Source organism: Phocoena sinus, chromosome X, assembly GCF_008692025.1.
Source record: "Phocoena sinus isolate mPhoSin1 chromosome X, mPhoSin1.pri, whole genome shotgun sequence".
Lineage (NCBI taxonomy): Eukaryota > Metazoa > Chordata > Mammalia > Artiodactyla > Phocoenidae > Phocoena > Phocoena sinus.
This window is the reverse complement of record NC_045784.1, coordinates 14,682,129-14,695,590: the sequence shown is the minus strand read 5'-3', so window position 1 is coordinate 14,695,590 and position 13,462 is coordinate 14,682,129. Positions and strand designations below refer to the sequence as shown.

General features: G+C 41.0%; 1 protein-coding gene, 1 long non-coding RNA gene and 1 other non-coding gene across 7 annotated transcripts in view; 1 reads left to right on the top strand and 2 right to left on the bottom strand.

Moving 5' to 3' along the window:
* NHS (NHS actin remodeling regulator) overlaps positions 1–13,462 on the bottom strand; it is a 340,931-nt gene that overhangs the window by 28,177 nt on the left and 299,292 nt on the right. The gene's annotated exons all lie outside the window — the stretch shown is intronic.
* Positions 1–13,462, top strand: part of LOC116746983 — a 78,170-nt gene that overhangs the window by 32,108 nt on the left and 32,600 nt on the right. The window lies entirely within an intron of this gene.
* Positions 10,555–10,627, bottom strand: TRNAR-UCU. The gene has a single exon. It is a non-coding gene; the product is annotated as a tRNA-Arg (tRNA).

The window sequence follows — 13,462 nt, the reverse complement described above, 5'->3', positions numbered from 1 at the left end:
TCTAAGGGTTAGAGCTCCCCAAAAATATACTCAGAGGAGTGTCACGCTGCCTTGACCCTGCTACCTCCTTCCCATCCCCCATTCTTTCTACCCCATTCCCACCTATGCCCTGTTGGTAAACCAATCTCATTAGCTTCTGGTTTATCTCTCCTATACAGTAAGTTCTGCTGTAACTCTTGTTTTGAAAAAGTGAATTTGTTCCAACGTGATTGATATCTTAGAGCACAAGTTGAGCTTAGTGTGAATTTTGCGTGTGTCGAGGCACAATTTCACACATGAGAAACTCGAGGTGAATGCAGAAACTGCACCCAGCTGACCTGAGCTGTGTAAAAACACACAAAATACACACACCTCAAACACCTCTGTGCCCCCTCGATTCACCCCGTGTCTTAGCAGCCACCCCTGTCCACATCTGCTATTACAGCCTGCCTTCTGATTTCAGGTACCCCTGCATCTACCCCGCCTCCTGATGCCCACTCCACAAGCAAACTTCAGGGCCTTTTTTAGGGAAAGTGACACATGTATTATGTATTTCTTAACCATTTCACATGTGTAAAATTGTGCTACTGTTTATTTATTAGGTTCCTATCTGTGTGTGTGTGTGTGTGTGTGTGTGTGTGTGTGTGTGTGTGTGTCACAGAAACTTTTTGAGTGTTGTGCTCTGTTTTCTCTATAAACCCTTCGGTTTTTATTGTGCAGTTCTGCATAATGTAGAGATTTATAAGGATGGCTATGTTGTGCTATAGCAGAATTGACTATTTCTTTTACACAAATAAGTGGATACCTGCATATTTTCATATATACCCTTCTTTGTAACATGAAGGGTAGCATACTATAGACACTCTTTTGGGCTTTACCTTTGTCACTTAAGAGTACGTCCTGGAAATCACTCCTTATTAGCTCATAAAAATCTTCCTCATTTTTTTAACAGCTGCATAGTACTACATTATGTGGATGTCCTATAGTTTATTCCATCACTGCATGTACATAACCACAGAAAAAGGGTTAAAATCACTAATGGATAAATACTTCCATCTGTGTATAGGCACCTTGGTTGTTTTCAATATCTCATAAACAATACTGCAATGAATAACCTTTTTGTATTATTGGAGGTGAAGGTTTGGTGGGATTGCTAGGGCAAAAAGTGAGTGCATATGTAGTTTTGTTAGATACTGCCAAATTCCCTTCCAGGTAGGTTATCCAAAAAGTTTGAATTTCCACCAGCATTGTATGTGAGTACCTGTTTTTCCCGCAGTTTCACCAATAGAATGTTGTCATATTGTTTAATTTTTCCTAATCTAATAGGTGATAAATGGTATCTGTATTGTTTGCATTTCTCTAATTACGAGTGAGTTTGAACAATTTTCCCTAAGTTTAAGAAACATTTTAATGTTTTTTTCTGGATTGTCTGTTCAGGCTTCTCCCCCCGTCCCCATTTTTCTACCAGGTTTTTGCTCCTTTCTTTGTCCCTGAATTCTAAGAGGTATTTATCTATTAGGGATATTAGTCCTTTTATTTCTGTGGTATATGTTTTTCTTATTATTTTTTTAACATTTTTATTGGAGTATAATTGCTTTACAGTGGTGTGTTAGTGTCTGCTTTATAACAAAGTGAATCAGTTATACATATACACATGTTCCCATATCTCTTCCCTCTTGCGTCTCCCTCCCTCCCACCCTCCCTATCCCACCCCTCTAGGTGGTTACAAAGCACCGAGCTGATCTCCCTGTGCTATGCGGCTGCTTCCCACTAGCTGTCTGTTCTACGTTTGGTAGTGTATATATGTCCATGCCACGCTCTCACTTTGTCACAGCCTACCCTTCCCCCTCCCCACATCCTCAAGTCCATTCTCTAGTAGGTCTGCGTCTCCATTCCCGTCTTACCCCGAGGTTCTTCATGACTTTTTTTTTTCTTAGATTCCATATATACGTGTTAGCATACAGTATTTGTTTTTCTGTTTCTGACTTACTTCACTCTATATGACAGACTCTAGGTCCATCCACCTCACTACAAATAACTCAATTTTGTTTCTTTTTATGGCTGAGTAGTATTCCATTGTATATATGTGCCACATCTTCTTTATCCATTCATTCGATGATGGACACTTAGGTTGCTTCCATTCAAAAAGAGTCATGTCCTGGCTATTGTAAATAGAGGTGCAATGAACATTTTGGTACATGACTCTTTTTGAATTATGGTTTTCTCAGGGTATATGCCCAGTAGTGGGATTGCTGGGTCATATGGTAGTTCTATTTTTAGTTTTGTAAGGAACCTCCATACTGTTCTCCATAGTGGCTGTATCAATTTACATTCCCACCAGCAGTGCAAGAGTGTTCCCTTTTCTCCACACCCTCTCCAGCGTTTATTGTTTCTAGATTTTTTGATGATGGCCATTCTGACCGGTGTGAGATGATATCTCATTGTAGTTTTGATTTGCATTTCTCTAATGATTAATGATGTTGAGCATTCTTTCATGTGTTTGTTGGCAATCTGTATATCTTCTTTGGAGAAATGTCTATTTAGGTCTTCTGCCCATTTTTGGATTGGGTTGTTTGTTTTTTTGTTATTGAGCTGCATGAGCTGCTACTAAATTTTGGAGATTAACCCTTTGTCAGTTGCTTCATTTGCAAATATTTCCTCCCATTCTGAGGGTTGTCTTTTGGTCTTGTTTATGGTTTCCTTTGCTGTGCAAAAGCTTTGAAGTTTCATTAGGTCCCATTTGTTTATTTTTATTTCCATTTCTCTAGGAGGTGGGTCAAAAAGGATCTTGCTGTGATTTATGTCATAGAGTGTTCTGCCTATGTTTTCCTTTAAGAGTTTGATAGTGTCTGGCCTTGCATTTAGGTCTTTAATCCATTTTGAGTTTATTTTTGTGTATGGTGTTAGGGAGTGTTCTAATCTCATACTTTTACATGTAGCTGTCCAGTCTTCCCAGCACCACTTATTGAAGAGGCTGTCTTTTCTCCACTGTATATTCTTGCCTCCTTTATCAAAGATAAGGTGACCATATGTGCATGGGTTTATCTCTGGGCTTTCTATCCTGTTCCATTGATCTATATTTCTTTTTCTTTTTTTTTTCTTTTTTTTTTGTGGTATGTGGGCCTCTCACTGTTGTGGGCTCTCCCGTTGTGGAGCACAGGCTCCGGATGCGCAGGCTCAGCGGCCATGGCTCACGGGCCTAGCCGCTCCACGGCACGTGGGATCTTCCCGGACCGGGGCACGAACCCGTGTCCCCTGCATCGGCAGGCGGACTCTCAACCACTGCGCCACCAGGGAAGCCCTGATCTATATTTCTGTTTTTGTGCCAGTACCATACTGTCTTGATTACTGTAGCTTTGTAGTATAGTCTGAAGTCAGGGAGCCTGATTCCTCCAGCTCCATTTTTCGTTCTCAAGATTGCTTTGGCTATTCGGGGTCTTTTGTGTTTCCATACAAATTGTGAAATTTTTTGTCCTAGTTCTGTGAAAAATGCCAGTGGTAGTTTGATAGGGATTGCATTGAATCTGTAGTTTGCTTTGTGTAGTAGAGTCATTTTCACAATGTTGATTCTTCCAGTCCAAGAGCATGGTATATCTCTCCATCTATTTGTATCATCTTTAATTTCTTTCATCAGCATCTTATAATTTTCTGCATACAGGTCTTTTGTCTCCTTAGGTAGGTTTATTCCTATATATTTTATTCTTTTTGTTGCAATGGTAAATGGGAGTGTTTTCTTAATTTCACTTTCAGATTTTTCATCATTAGTGTATAGGAATGCCAGAGATTTCTGTGCATTAATTTTGTACCCTGCAACTTTACCAAATTCATTGATTAGCTCTAGTAGTTTTCTGGTAGCATCTTTAGGATTCTCTATGTATAGTAGTATCATGTCATCTGCAAACAGTGACAGCTTTGCTTCTTCCTTTCCGATTTGGAGTCCTTTTATTTCTTTTTCTTCTCTGATTGCTGTGGCTGAAACTTCCAAAACTGTGTTGAATAAGAGTGGTGAGAGTGGGCAACCTTGTCTTGTTCCTGATCTTAGTGGAAATGCTTTCAGTTTTTCACCATTGAGGACGATGTTGGCTGTGGGTTTGTCATATATGGCCTTTATTATGTTGAGGAAAGTTCCCTCTATGCCTACTTTCTGCAGGGTTTTTATCATAAGTGGGTGTTGAATTTTGTCAAAAGCTTTCTCTGCGTCTATTGAGATGACCATATGGTTCTGTCCTTCAGTTTTTTAATATGGTGTATCACGTTGATTGATTTGCGTATACTGAAGAATCCTTGCATTCCTGGAATAAACCCCACTTGACCGTGGTGTATGATCCTTTTAATGTGCTGTTGGATTCTGTTTGCTAGTATTTTGTTGAGGATTTTTGCATCTATGTTCATCAGTGATATTGGCCTGTAGTTTTCTTTCTTTGTGACATCTTTGTCTGGTTTTGGTATCAGGGTGATGGTGGCCTCGTAGAATGAGTTTGGGCGTGTTCCTCCCTCTGCTATATTTTGGAAGAGTTTGAGAAGGATAGGTGTTAGCTCTTCTCTAAATGTTTGATAGAATTCGCCTGTGAAGCCATCTGGTCCTGGGCTTTTGTTTGTTGGAAGATTTTTTTTTTTTTTTTGGTATGCGGACCTCTCACTGTTGTGGCCTCTCCCATTACGGAGCACAGGCTCCGGACGCGCAGGCTCAGTGGCCATGGCTCCCAAGCCCAGCCGCTCCGCGGCATGTGGGATCTTCCCAGACCGGGGCACGAACCCGTGTTCCCTGCATCGGCAGGCGGACTCTCAACCATTGTGCCACCAGGGAAGCCCTGTTGGAAGATTTTTAATCGCAGTTTCAATTTCAGTGCTTGTGATTGGTCTGTTCATATTTTCTGTTTCTTCCTGATTCAGCCTTTCTGTGGTATATGTTGCGCGTATTTTCTCTCAGTTTTTAGTTGTCATTTGACTTTGTTAATGGTGTTTGAGCATGCAAAAACATTGAATGTTCAAATTTATCAATATTCTCTTTTATTGCCTCTATTTTGAGTCACAGTTAGAGAGCCATTTCCTAGACTGAGGTCAAAGAATAATTCACCCCTATTTTCTTTCAGTACTTGTATGGTTGCATTTTTTAATGTTTAGGTCTCTGATCCCTTTGGAGTTTAATCTTGTGTATGGTGTGAAGTATGGCTCTAATTAAATGGTTCTCAACCAGGGGCGATTTTGTCCCCCCAGGGGACGTGTAGCAGTGTCAGGAGACATTTTGGGTTGTCAAAACTAGGGGGAAGAATGCTCCTGACATCTAGTGGGTAGAGGCCAAGGATGCTGCTAAACATCCTGCAGTGCACAGGACAGCCTCCCACAGCAAAGAATGATCCGACTCAAAATGTCAATAGTGTCGAGGTTGAGAAACTCTGATAAAATGTTTTTCTTCAACAAGTGGCTACCCAGTTGTTCCAGCATCATTAAAAAAAAAAAAAAAGCCACAACAGTGAAAGGCCCACGTACCGCAAACAATAAACAAAACAAAACAAAAAAACACCCCTCCATCTTTTTGACTCAGTGTTTAGAGATACCACAGTTACCAGATGTTTTCATATATACTTGGGTCCATTTCTGGCCTTTGTATTCTATCCTGCTGGTGTATTTGTGCCAGTACCACACGGTTGTAATTATAAAGGCTTTAAAAATACTTTAATATCTGTTAGGGCTAATCACCCCTTATGGGTTTCCTTTTTCAGTGATTTTCTGGCTATTTTTAAAAATTTAATAGACTATTTTTTTAATTGAATGAGTCTTAAAATACTATAGAGGTTTACAGTTTTCAAAAGTTTCATACACATGATTTCATATAATCCCATAATAACCTTTTTTTTCCACCCACCTCTATATTACCCCTCCCCCCTCCCCTTTCCCCATGGTAACCACTAGTTTGATCTCTCTGTCTCGGAGTCTGCTTCTTTTTTTGTTTTATTCACTAGCTTGTTGTATTAATATTTTTTACATTCCACATATAAGTGATATCATACAGTATTTGTCCTTCTCTGTCTGCCTTATTTCACTTAGCCTTCCAAGTCCATCCACGTTGCTGCAAATAGCAAAATTTAATTTTTTTTATGCCTAGTAGTATTCCATTATACATGTATATGTACACCACATCTTCTTTATCCATTCTTCTGTTGATGACACTTAGGTGGCTTCCATATCTTGGCAGTTGTAAATAATGCTGCTATGAATACTGGGGTGTGTGTATCTTTCTGAATTAGTGTTTATGGATTTTTTGGATATATACCCAGGAGTGGAATTGCTGGGTCATATGGTAGTTCTACTTTTAGTTTTTAGAGAAATCTCCATACTGTTTTTCCACAGAGGCTGCACCAATTTACATCCTCACCAACAGTGTATGAGGGTTTCCTTTTCTCCACACCCTCTCCTGCATTTATTATTTGTAGCCTTTTTCATGATAGCATTCTTACTGCTGTGAGGTGATGCCTCATTGTAGTTTTGACTTCCATTTCTCTAATAATTAGTGATGTTGAGCATCTTTTCATGTGCCTGTTGGCCATCTGCATTTCCTCTTGGAAAAATGTCTATTCAGGTTTTCCGCCCATTTGGTAATCAGGTTGTTTGCTTTTTTGATGTTGAGTTGTATGAGCTGTTTATAGTTGTTAGATATTAACCCCTTATTGGTCATTATCATTTGCAAGTAATCATTTCCCATTCAGTAGGTTATCTTTTCATTTTGTTGATGGTTTCCTTTGCTGTGCAAAAGCTTTTAAGTTTAATTAGGTCCCATTTGTTTATTTTTGCTTTTGTTTCCTTTGCTTTAGGAGATGGATCAAAAAATATATTGCTGTGATTTATGTCAAAGACTGTTCTGCCTGTGTTTTCCTCTAGGAGTTTTATAGTATCTGGTCTTACATTTAGATCTTGAATCCATTTTTTTTTTTTTTTTTTTTTTTTGCGGTACGCGGGCCTCTTACTGTTGTGGCCTCTCCCGTTGCGGAGCACAGGCCCCGGATGCGCAGCCCCAGCGGCCATGGCTCACGGGCCCAGCCGCTCCGCGGCATGTGGGATCTTCCCGGACTGGGGCACGAACCCGTGTCCCCTGCATCGGCAGGCGGACTCTCAACCACTGCGCCACCAGGGAAGCCCTTGAATCCATTTTGAGTTTATTTTTGTATATGACGTTAGAGAATGTTCTAATTTCATTTTTTTTTTTTTTTTTTGTGGTATGCGGGCCTCTCACTGTTGTGGCCTCTCCCGTTGCGGAGCACAGGCTCCGCACGTGCAGGCTCAGCGGCCATGGCTCACGGGCCTAGCTGCTCCGCGGCATGTGGGATCTTCCCGGACCGGGGCACGAACCCGTGTCCCCTGCATCGGCAGGCGGACTATCAACCACTGCGCCACCAGGGAAGCCCCCTAATTTTTCATTCTTTTACATGTAGCTGTCCAGGTTTCTCAGCACCACTTACTGAAGAGACTGTCTTTTCTCCATTGTATATTTTTGGCTCCTTTGTCATAGATTAACTGATCATAAGTGTGTGGGTTTATTTCCGGGCTCTCTGTTCTGTTTCTTTGATCTATGTGTCTGTTTTTGTGCCAGTACCACATTGTTTTGATGACTGCAGCCTTGTAGTATAGTCTGAAGTCTGGGAGCATGGTTCCTCCAGCTCTGTTCTTCTTTCTCAAGATTGTTTTGACTATCCAGGGTCTTTTGTGTTTCCATATAAATTTTAAAATTATTTTTTCTAGTTTTTTGAAAAATGCCACTGGTATTTTGATAGGGATTGCAGTCAATCTGTAGATTGCCTTCAGTAGTATGGTCCTTTTAACAATATCACTTTTTCCAATCTAAACATGTTATATCTTTCCATCTGTTTGTGTTGTCTTCAGTTTCTTTCATCAGTGCCTTACAGTTTTCCAAGTACAGGTCTTTTACCTCCTTAGGTAGGTTTACTCCTAGTTATTTTATTCCTTTTGATGCAGTGGTAAGTGGGATTGTTTCCTTTATTTCTCTTTCTGATAGTTCGTTATTAGTGTATAGAAATGCAACAGATTTCTGTACTTCAATTTTGTACCGAATTCATCGATGAGCTCCAGTACTTCTCTGGTGGCATCTTTAGGATTTTCTATGTATAGTATCATGTCATCTGCAAACAGTGACAGTTTTACTTCTTCCTTTCCAATTTGAATTCCTTCTTCTTGTCTGATTGCTATGGCTAGTATTTCCAAAACTATGTTGAATAAAAGTGGCAAGAGTGAACGTCCTTGTCTTGTTCCTTATCTTAGAGGAAATGCTTTCAGCTTTTCACCACTGAGTACGATGTTAGCTGTGGGTTTGTCATGTATGGCCTTTATTATGTTGAGTTATATTCCCTCTATGCCCACTTTCTGGAGAAGTTTTTTTTTTTTTTTATCATAAACGGATGTTGAATTTTATCAGAAGATTTTTCTGCATCTATTGGGATGATCATATGGTTTTTATTCTTCAATTTGTTAATGTAGTGTGTTACAATGATTGATTTGGAGATATTGAAAAATCCTTGCATCCCTCGGATAAATCCCACTTGATGATGGTGTATGATCTTTTTAATGTAGTGTTGGATTTGGTTTGCTAACATTTTATTGAGGATATTTGCATCTATGTTCATCAGTGATATTGGCCTGTAATTTTCTTTTTTCGTGATATCTTTGTCTGGTTTTGGTATCAGGGTGATGCTGGCCTCATAGAATGAGTTGGGAAGTGCTCCTTCCCTTGCAGTTTTTTGGAATAGTTTGAGAAGCATGGGTCTTAACCCTTCTCTAAATGTTTGGTAGAGTTCACGTGGGAAGCCATCTGGTCCTAGACTTTTGTTTTTTGGGAGTTTTAAAATTACTGATTCAATTTCATTACTGGTAATTGGTCTGTTCATATTTTCTATTCCTTCCTGGTTCAGTCTTGGGATAGTGTACCTTTCTAAGAGTTTGTCCATTTCTTCTAGGTTGTCCATTTTATTGGCATATAGCTGTTCATAGTAGTCTCTTATGATCCTTTGCATTTCTGTGGTGTTGATTGTAACTTCTCCTTTTTAATTTTGATTTTATTGATATGGGCCCTCTCCCATTTTTTCTTGATGAGTCTGGCTAAAGGTTTGTCAATTTTGTTTGTCTTTTCAGAGAGCCAGCTTTCACTTTCATTGATCTTTTCTATTATTTTTTAGTCTCTGTTTCATTTATTTCTGCTCTGATGTTTATGATTTCTTTCCTGCTACTAACTTTGGGTTTTGTTTGTTCTTCTTTCTCTAGTTGCTTTAAGTGTAAGTTTAGCTTGTTTATTTGAGATCTTACTTGTTTCCTGAGGTAAGATTGTATTGCTATAAACTTCCTTCTTAGAACTGCTTTTGCTGCATCCCTTAGGTTTTGGATCGTTGTGTTTTCATTGTCATTTGTCTCTACGTATTTATTTCCTCTTTGATTTCTTCAGTTAGCCATTGGTTGTTTAGTAGCATATTGTTTAGCCTCCATGTGTTTGTGTTTTTTGCAGTTTTTTTCTTGTAGTTGATACCTAGTCTCATAGCGTTTTGGTCAGAAAAGATGCTTGATAAGATTTCAGTTTTCTTAAATTTACTAGGGCTTGTTTTGTGGCCTAGCGTGTGATCTATTCTGGAGCATGTTCTGTGTGCACTTGAAAAGAGTGTATTCTGCTGCTTTTGGATGGAATGCTCTGTATATCAATTAAGTTTGTCTGGTCTAACATGTCATTTAAGGCCAGTTTCCTTATTGATTTTCTGTCTGGCTGATCTGTCCGTTGATGTGAGTGGGGTGTTAGTGTCCTCTACTGTCACTGTGTTACTGTCGATTTCTCCTTTTATGTTTGTAAATATTTGCTTTATATATTTAGGTGCTCCTCTGTTGGGTGCATATATATTTACAATTGTTAGATCTTCTTGGATTGATCCCTTGATCATTATGTAGTGTCCTTTTTTGTAACAGCCTTTATTTTAAAGTCTATTTTGTGTGATATACTTATTGCTATGCTGACTTTCTTTTGATTTCCACTTGCATGGAATGCCTTTTTACATTGTCTAACTTTTAGTCTGTGTGTGTCTCTAGATCTGAAGTGATGCTCTTGTTGCAGCATATATACGGGTCTTGTTTTTGTATCCATTCAGCCACTGTGTCTTTTGGTTGGATAATTTAGTCTACTTATATTTAAGGTAATTATTGATATATATGTTCTTATTGCCATTTTGTTGCTTTGGATTTGTTTTTATAGGTCTTCTTTTCTTCTTCTTTTGCTCTCTTCTCTTGTGATTTGATGGCTGTCTTTAGCATTATGTTTGGATTCCTTTTTCCTTTTGTGTGTGTATATCTATTACAGATTTTTGGTTTGCAGATACCATGAGGTTTTTGTATAGCAGTCTATATATGTGTGTGTGTGTGTGTGTGTGTGTGTGTGTGTGTGTGTGTGTGTGTGTGTATGTGTGTGATTGTTTTAAGTTGCTTATCTCTTAATTTCAAATAAATTTTAAAGACCCTGCATTTGTATTCTCCTCCCCTCATGATTACTTTTTCTTTTTTCTTTTGGCCACAAGGCTTGTGGAATCTTAGCTCCCCAACCAGGGATCGAACCCGTGCCCCCTGCATTAGAAGTGCAGAGTCCTAACCACTAGACCACCAGGGAATTCCCACAATTACTATTTTTGATATCATATTTTATATGTAATTATTTTGTGTATCCCTTAACTGCTTATTGTGGATATAGATGATTTTATTACTTTTGTCTTTAACCTCCCTGCTAGCTTTGTGTGTGGATGATTGCCTACCTTTACTGTATGTTTGCCTTTACTGGTGAGCTGTTTCATTTTGTAATTTTCTTGTTTCTAATTGTGGCCTTTTCTTTTTTCACCTAGAGAAGTTCCTTTAACATTTGTTGTAAAGCTGGTTTGGTGGTGCTGAACTCTTTTTAGCTTGTCTGTAAAGCATTTGATCTCTATCAAATCTGAAGGAGAGCCTTGCTGGGTAGAGTATGCTTGGTTGTAGGTTTTTCTGTTTCATCACTTTGAGTATATTGTGCCATTCCCTCCTGGCCTGCAGAGTTTCTGCTGAAAAATCAGCTGATAGCCTTTTGGGAGTTCCCTCGTATGTTACTTGTTGTTTTTCCCTTGCTGCTTTTAATATTCTCTCTTTATCTTTAATTTTTGTCATTTTAATTACAATGTGTCTTGGTGTGTTCCTCTTTGGGTTCTACTGTATGGGACTCTGCGCTTTCTAGACTTAGGTGACTGTTTCCTTTCCCAGGTTAGGGAATTTTTCAGCTACTAGGTTTTCAAATATGTTCTCAGGCTCTTTTCCTCTCTCTTCTCCTGCTGGAACTTAATGTGAATTTTAGTATGCTTGATGTTGTCCCAGAGGTCTCTAAAACTGTCCTCATTTCTTTTTATTCTTTTTCCTTTTTTTCTGTTCAGTGGCAGTGATTTCCACTACTCTGTCTTCCAGCTCACTGATCTGTTCCTCAGTATCATTTAGTCTACTATTGATTCCTTCTGGTGTATTTTTCATTTCAGTTATTCTTCATCTCTGTTTTGTTGTTCTTTATATTTTCTAACTCTTTGTTGAAAAGTTCTAACTTGTTTTATGCATCCATTCTCATCCCGAGTTCTTTAATCATCTTTACAATCATTACTCTGAATTCTTTCTCAGGTAGAATGCCTTTCTCAGGTAGAATGCCTATCTCCACTTCCCTTAGTTCTTTCTGGGGTTTTTTCTTGTTCCTTCATCTGGAACACGTTCCTCTGCCACCTCATTTTGTTTTAAGTTGCTGTTGGTATTTTTATGTATGTAGTAGGTTAGTTATGTTTCTCAACCTTGGAGAAGTGGCCTTCTGTAGGACAAGTCCTATGCATCCCTGCAGCACACTCCCCTCTCGTCACCCAAGCTACATGCTCTAGGGATTCCCCCTAAGAGGGCTGCGTGGGTCCTTCTGTTGTGGTGGGCTGACTGTCTGGGTGGTCTGGTAGGCTTGGTCGGCCTCTAGTGTGATTGGTTGCCAGGCCCTGCCTTGTGTGGATGCTGCTGGTTGGTGGGCCTGGTCATGAGGTGGCTGACTGCAGAACCCCAGGGGGCCCTGGGGCTAGTGCTGGCTCACTGGTGGGAGGAATCAGGGTCCAGAAGACTCAGGGGCTATTCTCCCCCGCCAGTGGTGGGTGAAGCCAGGTCCTGGGGTTAGTGCTGGACTCCTAGTAGGCAGAGCCTGGTCCTGAACACTGGCTGCAGGGTCCAGGGATCCCAGAGTGCTGTCAGATCACTGTTGGGTAGGAGGGGCCAGTTCCTGACACAATTGGGTATGAGGTTTGGGGTGTCCCAAAACTTGTGTTGGCCTGCTAGTGGGCAGGGCCGGGGCCCAGCTTGTCCCAGGGTTGGGTCTGGCCTGCTTTTGGCTGGCTGGGTCTGCAGGCTATGGGATTGTGGGTTTCTGGCATCTGGTATCTGCCCCCTGGTGGGTGAGGCTGGTCTAGTGGCTAGTGCAGGCTTCCTGGAGGGGAAGGCCAGTGCCTGCCAGCTGGTGGGCGGAGCTGGGTCTTGGCCCTCTGGTGGGCAGGGCCACGTCTAGAGGTGGCTGTGAGCTCAGGAAGTCTATTTAGGCAGCCTATCTGCTGATGGGTGGGGCTGTGTCCCCACCCAGTTAGTTATTTGGCTTGAGCTGTCCCAGCACTGGTACCTACAGGCAGTTGGGTGGGGCCAGGTCTTGGTGCTAATGAGCTAATGGCACCCACTAGCACTGGCTTCCACGGGGTAGAAAAAGCTCCCAAATATGGCTGCTGCCAGTGTCTATGTCGCCAGGGTGAGCCACAGCTGCCCCCCACCTCTTTGGGAGACTCTTCAAGACCAGCAGGTAGTTCTGGCCCTGGCTCCTATGAAGTTACTGCTTTTGCCCTGGGTCCTGGTGCACATGAGGTTTTGTGTGCGCCCTTTAAAAGTGGTGTCGGGACTTCCCTGGTGGCGCAGTGGATACGACTCCGTGCTGCCAATGCAGGTGGCCTGGGTTCGATCCCTGGTCAGGGAACTAGATCCCACATGCATGCTGCAACTAAGAGTTCTCATGCCACAACTACGGAGCCCGTGTGCCGCAACTAAGGAGCCCGCTTGCCGCAACTAAGACCTGGTGCAATCAGATAAATAAAGTGAAGTCTCTATTTTCTGCAGCCCTTTGGGACTCCTGGAATTAAACCCCATTGGCCTTCAAAGCCAAGTGCTTTGGCGGCTCATCTTCCCAGAGCATTGCAGGACCCCTGGGCTGGGGAGCCTGATATGGGGCTCAGAACTCTCCTGTGGGAGAACCCCTGCAATATAATTATTCTCCAGTTTGTGGGTCACTCATCTGGGGGTATGGGACTTGATTATATGAGAAGTCTGCCCCTCCTGCCCATCTTGTTGTGGTTCCTTCTTTATGTCTTAGTTGTTAAAGATCTTTTCGGATAGGTTTTGGTCTTTTTCATAGATGGTTCTGCAGATAGTT